General features: G+C 38.4%; 1 long non-coding RNA gene across 1 annotated transcript in view; it reads right to left on the bottom strand.

The window, feature by feature from the left end:
- Positions 1–6,763, bottom strand: part of LOC107600855 (uncharacterized) — an 18,250-nt gene extending 11,487 nt beyond the window's left edge. Inside the window, exons 1-2 of the long non-coding RNA XR_001610849.1 lie at positions 6,675–6,763; positions 5,520–5,522 (exon numbers count right to left, since the gene is read on the bottom strand). This is a non-coding gene — a long non-coding RNA (uncharacterized lncRNA). The remainder of the gene's footprint in view (positions 1–5,519; positions 5,523–6,674) is intronic.
- Between the last annotated feature and the right edge of the window lie 1,251 nt (positions 6,764–8,014).

The raw sequence follows: 8,014 nt of genomic DNA, 5'->3' as shown, positions 1-8,014 counted from the left end.
CTTTAATTTACAGCCCGCAAATGTTGTATTTACCCTGTAACTACATGGAACAAGGGGGAACAAAGCACCACTTTAATTTACAGCTGGCAAATGTTGTATTTACCCTGTAACTACATGGAACAAGGGGGAACAAAGCACCACTTTAATTTACAGCTGGCAAATGTTGTATTTACCCTGTAACTACATGGAACAAGGGGGAACAAAGCACCACTTTAATTTACAGCTGGCAAATGTTGTATTTACCCTGTAACTACATGGAACAAGGGGGAACAAAGCACCACTTTAATTTACAGCTGGCAAATGTTGTATTTACCCTGTAACTACATGGAACAAGGGGGCACAAAGCACCACTTTAATTTACAGCCCGCAAATGTTGTATTTACCCTGTAGCACCATGGAACAAGGGGGGAACAAAGCACCACTTTAATATACAGCCCGCAAATGTTGTATTTACCCTGTAACTACAGGGAGGAACAAAGCACCACTTTAATTTACAACCCGCAAATGTTGTATTTACTCTGTAACTACATGGAACAAGGGGGGAACAAAGCACCACTTTAATTTACAGCCCGCAAATGTTGTATTTACCCTGTAACTACATGGAACAAGGGAGGAACAAGTTGGACTTAAATACAGATGTGTATATTTGCACAGTAATTACAGAGAAAAATATTGCACTAGTTTTAATTTAATTGTTCGATGGCCAAATTAAATCCTCTACATTTTTTTTGCTATAAAAACACCAAAGTATACAGCCACTGAAATACAAATGTTGTATCATGTATTTTCTTCTGCGAACAGCTGGAAAGAGGTAAGCTTGTTTTAAGCTGCATTGAACCTTGATGGTATATCATGCAAAGTTATTTGGTGATAGTGGTGTTGAGAAGTTGCTGGTGTGAAGTTGCTGAAATCGACGAATAAGCTTTCATAAGGTAAGTAGACTTGTGAACTATAAGTCATAGCAGAAACTCATTAACTAAGTTCTCTAGATGTCCAGTTTTGTTGTTCAGTAATCTCCATCATGTCCATCCTTTAATAATAGAATGTGTACCCCATGGATAAAAAATACCTATATGCCTACAATAAAATACCAATATATTATAAAAAGTATATATCGTCTTTCTAAATCATTCCCAAATATAAGATTGTTGTTTAAGCCATACATACCATGTAATATTAGAATAAGCACCTCTTAGTTTCAAAATACTTACAGTATAAATTATTTGTAATTTTACAGGTTGTTACCCCTTTATTCCCCAAACATATTATTCCCTTAAACCTACATGGAGGTACTGAATAGGTACACTATAATTACAAAAAAGTTACACTGTAACTTCAGTTTACTTACGCAGTTCTTTGCAGGTTGCATATCTGGTTGTTACCCCCTTATTACCCAAACGTAACACATTGTTCCCTTATATCTACACATATGTTCTTTATAGGTACACTATAATTACAGAAACGTACACCATAAATTCAGTATACTTATATAGTTCTTTGCGGGTTGTAATCTAAAGCGTTACCAACTTTCAGCAACACAGTGAAGATGAACTTAAATCATGAGCTGAACATTATATGCAGATCTAACATATGACAAATGGGTTGATATTCCCTCAAGTTTATATGTTAAAGTTTCACTTATTTATAACCTGTTGTTATGAACTGTTCTATTTTGTAAACATTCTACAGCATATACATAGAGTCTCTTACTCTATGATACAGCTACATCCTTCAGAACCCAATTAAATTCTGACATGAATTAGGGTGAATCTCATGAAAACATGCCCTGGTCACATTTTACCCCAAAATGAAGGGGAAAAAATGCATAATTATAGTTGCATAAACAGAGAAAAATGCCTATTTTCAGGACCATTAAGATTTTTTTCATTGTGACATTATTTTCATGACAATTAAGGATTTCTCCCCTCAAATTCCCAGTATGTGTGCAGACATTTTATTTCTGCATTTTTTGTTAATTAATTTATTTAGTATAATTCTCATTGTTTTTAAAGGTGATTCTCATTAGATACAATTTACTGTAATACAATTATTTTTGTATTATAATTTATTTGATTAAATCTGCATAAATTGGCAATACAGCCAATATTACAATGAGCTTTAAATAACTATATAATACTTATATAATTTTTTTCTTTCTTTCTTTTGACTTTGAGATGAAATATATTCTGGACATATTCATGCTCCCAATTTTTCTTTTTTGGGCATATTCTATGGAATTTGTGAGGGTTTAATTGCAGTAATACACTCCAAATACATCAGGATTAATAAAGGCTAATTGTAATGCATGTTTTTATTTATTTATTTATTTTATAATTCCCATTATACTCAAATGTGATTTTTATTAGATTTTACTGTAATACAATTATTTTTATATTACATTTGATTTGATTGAATCTACATAAATTGTCAGTGCCACAAATATTACCATGTTTAAATAATTACATAATTTCTTATTTTTTCCTTTTAAATTTGGGGTGAAATATGTTCTGTACATATTCATGTTACCACTTATTCTAATTCTAATTTATTTTACATATTCTTAAGTATTTGTGAGGGTATAATTGAAGTAATACATTTAAAATACATCAAGATTAATAAAAGCTAATTGTAATGCATGTTTTTATTTACTTTTATGATTCCCATTATTCTTAATGGTGACTCTCATTAGATTTGCTGTGATAATCTGCATAAATCTGCATAAATTGGCTGTACAGCAAATATTACTTTGATGTTTATATACTGTATACTGAAAAAGACTCTTTGAAAATTATGGAAACATTGTAATATGGAAACACATGCTGTGTGTTCATCAAGATACTAGTATATTTTAGCATGCCTTGCTCGAATTCAGTGCCTTTGGAATAAAGTATGCATGTTTACGATGACCTGTCAACAACACATCAGTGGCCTTTTCTACTACCAGAGAACACCCTGGGATTTTCAAGAGCAACCTCATTTTCTTACACAGTTTGACAGCGTAATCACTTGATTGAAGAAAATCTCACTTCACTGTGGGAGATGCATAAAATAAGGCACTACAGCTATCTTTTCTCCCCCTCACATACTGTATCTGCAGTAGACCCAGTGCAGCCTGAGCGTTGAGGTTTTTTAGGTTTTGGCTTATTCGCTTTGGGTATTAAGTTGCAAATTCTATCCAGCTGGAGAAGGGAAACCAACTTATCTACCTCCCTTGGTTCCCCCTAAATAACATTTAAAATATCCCACACCACTCCCTGCCTCCACTCCACACACTATTCAGGGCTTAAGTAATCGCCCATCCTGGAAGGTAGAAAAGATTTGGAGGTCATTCAGTTAGTATGGCTCTCATAGAGAGTGAAAGCGTGAATGAAAGAAAGAAACTCAACAAGGGGGAACGAGAAAGCATGGAAAAACAAGGGGATAGATTGCAGGCACGCAGGTGCAATCCAGACACATATGAGGTGGCGATTAGGGAGCATGGGGCCCTGTGTGGGGCGAGGGGAACATCTGTGCCTATACCAGCCCACACAAAAGAGGCGGAGGGCCTCTCCACTCTCTCCATTCCCAAAGACCAGCAAGGCCTTTTCCAAATAGGCCAGTCTCAATCACACAGACTAATTTAGAGCACTCAGCCCCACAGCTCATTAGCATATGAAAAACTGCAAGGCAGAGTGCATCATGGGTAACTCAACAATACACTACATTTGACTATATATGCGGTGTCAAGTCCTCTTTTTCTCAGTCTGTGGTTTATTTTATTATAAAAAAAGAACTACTTTGCAGAACTTGGTCATTATGTACAGTTTTCACAAACTGTTATGACACGTTTCCACAATTAATAAGATCATAAATCTAAAGTTTTTTTATATAAATTTTTTTTTTTAATGAAATATTTATTTATAACTGTCAGACCATCATGGACTCTGTTTGTGTTTTGCATTGTTTCCCGCTCCTTTTTAGTTGTCATGGTTATTAATTTGATTTCATCATTATGCTCAGGTGTGTGTTTCTGTTCAGTTTGAGTTCAGTGTCGGGTCTTAAGTTAATGTAGAGTTGTGTTGGACAGGTTCTCTTTGTGGATTCTGCCTTGTGGATTATGAAAGTCTGTTGGAACTTTAACTTCATCGTTGCACACTTGATCACCAAACACACTAGTGACAGAAGACCCGACCTAAAAAAGTAAACAAGCAGTGGCGTGCCTTAATCTCGTTTTATTTTGAGGAGCATGTGGATGAAATCCTGGGTCTCGCACATCAGACCACCTTCCCAAACGACTACCTTTGCTTGTTCCTGCACGCTGGTCTGAATACCGCCACATGAGTGCAGTTGTTCAGGGAGTGTCATCGAGGGAGCTTCGTTAACTATGTGGATTGGGAGCTGGTTTCAGCCTATACCATTGATGACGACGCCAGCCCCACTCCCAACCCAGAGCCCAGACAGCCATCACCCAGCTGCATGGAGCGTCTGCCTGAGCCCTCCGCAGATGGAGAGCCAGTGCCCACCGTGACCGAAGAACCAGCTCGAGAAGAAGTGACTGAGCCTGCATTGGTCATGGAGCGTGAGCCGATTTACGTGTCTGACCAGGTGTGTGAGCCGGCAACATGCACGTGCTGAAGGGAGTAGTAGTGGAGTACGATGGGATGGAAGAAGAAGCCCCACCCACACTCCCGCCACTGAGGGTGAGCTACAACTGGCCTTTGGAAGCATGATTTTGAAGTGTATTGCCCTGTATAATCTGTCTTCCCACTGGTTCCGTCCAGTCCTGATCCTTCTGAATTTCCAGAGCCTCCTGTGTTCCCTTCCAGCCTCCCTCTCCCGCCTCCTTTCTGTATATCTGCCAATTCTGCTGCCCGGTCTCTTGTGGTTCCTGTAAGCCCCTCAGCTCACCCTCAGTCAGCATCATCCTGGAGCCTTGACTCGCCTTGGGGCTTCCAGTCTCCAGCTCTGCCTTGGTCTGAAGATCCCCTGTCTCCGCCTCCGGCCTCTGAGTCCTGAACTCCACCTTGGCCCTTCAACCCATCGGCTCCGCCTTGGCTCCTAGCTCCCTCATCTCCACCATGGCCCATCATCCCATTCACTCCACTGGGCTCCCTCGTCCCTCCGGCTCTGCCTTGGTCAGTCGTCAACCCTCCATCACTACGGGATTCCACTCCTCCTGCTTAGCCTCATCCCTCCATCCCTCTAGGTCCGTCGGGCTCCTCCTTCCCTCCGGCTCCTCCTTGGTCCTCAGTCGCTCTGGACCACTTTTAGGGGACCCTGTGAATGTGAAAAGAGCCCATTATCTAGTTAGTTATAATGAAATTATAAAAAATAGTAAAATGAGCAATATTATTTGGAAAAATAATTTAGGATTTATTCTGCTTATTACTCATAAATGTTTTAATGTGTACTTTTTATAATATTGTTGTTTCTACTGCATTATCTCTTTGTATAGCCTAAAGGAAAGTCACAAGAGACTGTGTGTAACAGTAATTGTACCACATTTGAGAGAAAAGGGGCTTCACATTGTGCATAAGAACACCCTTACTGTGGTACAATCACTGTAACACATGGTTTTCCTTAATATATTAATGTCAGTACCCACATGGACATTGTTCTCAATTTATTACTGAAGAAGTAGTTTTAATTTACCTTCATAAAGATCTTCATATCTCCATGTGTAAATTAAACTTAGCATATTTCAACTGAGTGTACTTGACAACACTCAAACAAGGATAAATAAAAACTCACATTGTTGGCTAACTTCTCTGAGAAACACATGTTGTATAGCGTTTCATTCCTGAATGAATCAGCGTTTTTGAAGGAATGGTTCAAATGACTCACTCATAAAGGCAGTTACTTGTCACCACCTACTGGCATAACGAGTCACTGTAAATCTCCACCACTATTGCACAGACAGACTGTCTCGTTCTGGGATGCTCAAACACACATAAATGGAGTGATACAAACAGTTAAAAGTCCCAGTGCTGTTGGACTGCAGTGAAGCCTACTCTTAACACGATGCTCATCCAATCAGATTCAAAGACCGGAACTAACTGTTATGGATGGATGGATGGATGGATGGATGGATATATAGATATTTCTTAAATGTTATCTTAAATGTAAATTTTCTATTCAGAGACTGTGTTTGCTCAGTTCTTCTTGAATTTATGGTGTGTTGGGGGATTCTGTTGTATCACATTTAAAACCAGGGTCCCTTTGTGGAAACCTGGAAAGTGGATAGATCTGATAATCAGTACTGATATATGATGAGAAACACTCAACATATAACCAGTGCAGTACACTTGTTTTTTGACACTGAGGTAGATATTTGCAGACATAACAATGCATTATGGTTGCATATTTCTATGGTAATGTGTTCCAAGGGAGAAAGGTTTATGTGGATAGAGGATGAATTATCTTTTATATATGTGGCCCTTAACAGCATAAAATAGCAAACAGTAACTAAAACATTAAAAAGCTATTTCAAACTACTGACACCAGAGCACAAAAACAAACAATTATGTAATGAGAATCTAAAGCCTTTATCATAAAACATGCATACATAAATTATTTTACATAAGTCAGAAAAGTAAACTGTAGACTCTATAGTATCACACAACACATATCATTTGGGAAAACAGTGTATTTTTTGTATACAAGCTTGTTCGTGTGATTCCAAATGATGACTGGACCGTGGTCCTGTAAGGCACGACATTTCATTCCACTGTATGTCCCCACATGTAGCAGAATGACAATAAAGCTCAACTTGACTTAACTTGACTATTTGCTCTTCCAAATTTTAAAAAACATTAACCAAGATTTTTCGAAAACAGATTAAAGCACTCTAATTAGCTTTACATTTGAATCAAACCAGGAAGTACAGACAGTGAGTCAAAAAGGTCAGACATTTCAGAGCAGTGTCTCAATGAAAGATCCTACCCATTCACTTCTCTTGCAAAGGGAGTTCAAAATATCTGGTCAGATTAGGGAATCAGAGCAGAAAGATAAACTTAGTTTTTCCAGCTTGGCCCATCAAATTGAAAATGGAATAAAGAAGAATGTCCCTGAACAAGAAATAGTCCATGCAGTCATGAAAGCCATGTCACCTAGCATGCAGCTGCGCAGCTACCTAGAGGGCAAAGCAAACTATTCTATTTAAATCACAGGAAGCTGAGTCTAATCCCAAATATGACCCCATTCTAGTGCAAAATATGGTTCTGCATACAGTTCTTACCGGCCTGCAGAATGACTACATCAGAGTGGATCTCAAGCCATACCTGCAACAAACAGACACTGTTGTAAGAGAAATGGAACCTTAAATGCATGACTGAGACAAAGAGAGACAAAACAAAAAGAAAACTGCAGTCCAGCATTGTCCAATTGTGGTGCATTCAGCAGAATGCAACAATGTTTCAGCTCATGCAGAAAAGAAAGGGAAAACATCACTTCAGGAAAATAAAACTAAACATAACCCTGATTTGGTAAATTAACTCAAAAATCAGACATGGCACTATTAAAAAGCCTCAGCGATGATGTTTCACAGATCAGAGAGTCGATTCAGTTGCCTCAGGCAGCTGTGGAACAGTTCAGCAAGAATTTGCAACACATGGTCTTTTTACCCAGACGAGGAGTCATCGAAGAAGATGCTTCAACTGTCAGCAGAGTGACACTGACAATTATTGTACCCACTGCTATAGATGTGGAAGCAGTGAGCATTTCTTGCAGGCTGTGGTATGAAGGGAGGTGGCCATAATTTAAGAGTATGCACATCCTGCCGCAAAGCTCTTTATTGCTCCAAGTTATGACTATGACAGGCTCGTCACTGGGGTTGCCAGCAGAAAGGGAATAAAGATGTGAAAGAATTAAGTGCCAAAATGAGAACAAATTCAAACAAAACACAAAGTGTGGCCGCTTTAGTGGTAAAACAGTGTCTTATTGACTTTGATATCCATGGAGTAAAAACAACAGCGTTTCGGGATACTGGATCTCAAGTTTGTTTCATTGACGAGTAGTGGAAAAATGAAATATTACC

The sequence above is a fragment of the Sinocyclocheilus grahami genome, unplaced genomic scaffold (genome assembly GCF_001515645.1).
Source record: "Sinocyclocheilus grahami isolate Dianchi unplaced genomic scaffold, SAMN03320097.WGS_v1.1 scaffold293.1, whole genome shotgun sequence".
Classification (NCBI taxonomy): domain Eukaryota; kingdom Metazoa; phylum Chordata; class Actinopteri; order Cypriniformes; family Cyprinidae; genus Sinocyclocheilus; species Sinocyclocheilus grahami.
Note: the sequence above shows the minus strand (reverse complement) of the source record. Positions and strands in the feature narration are given on the sequence as shown.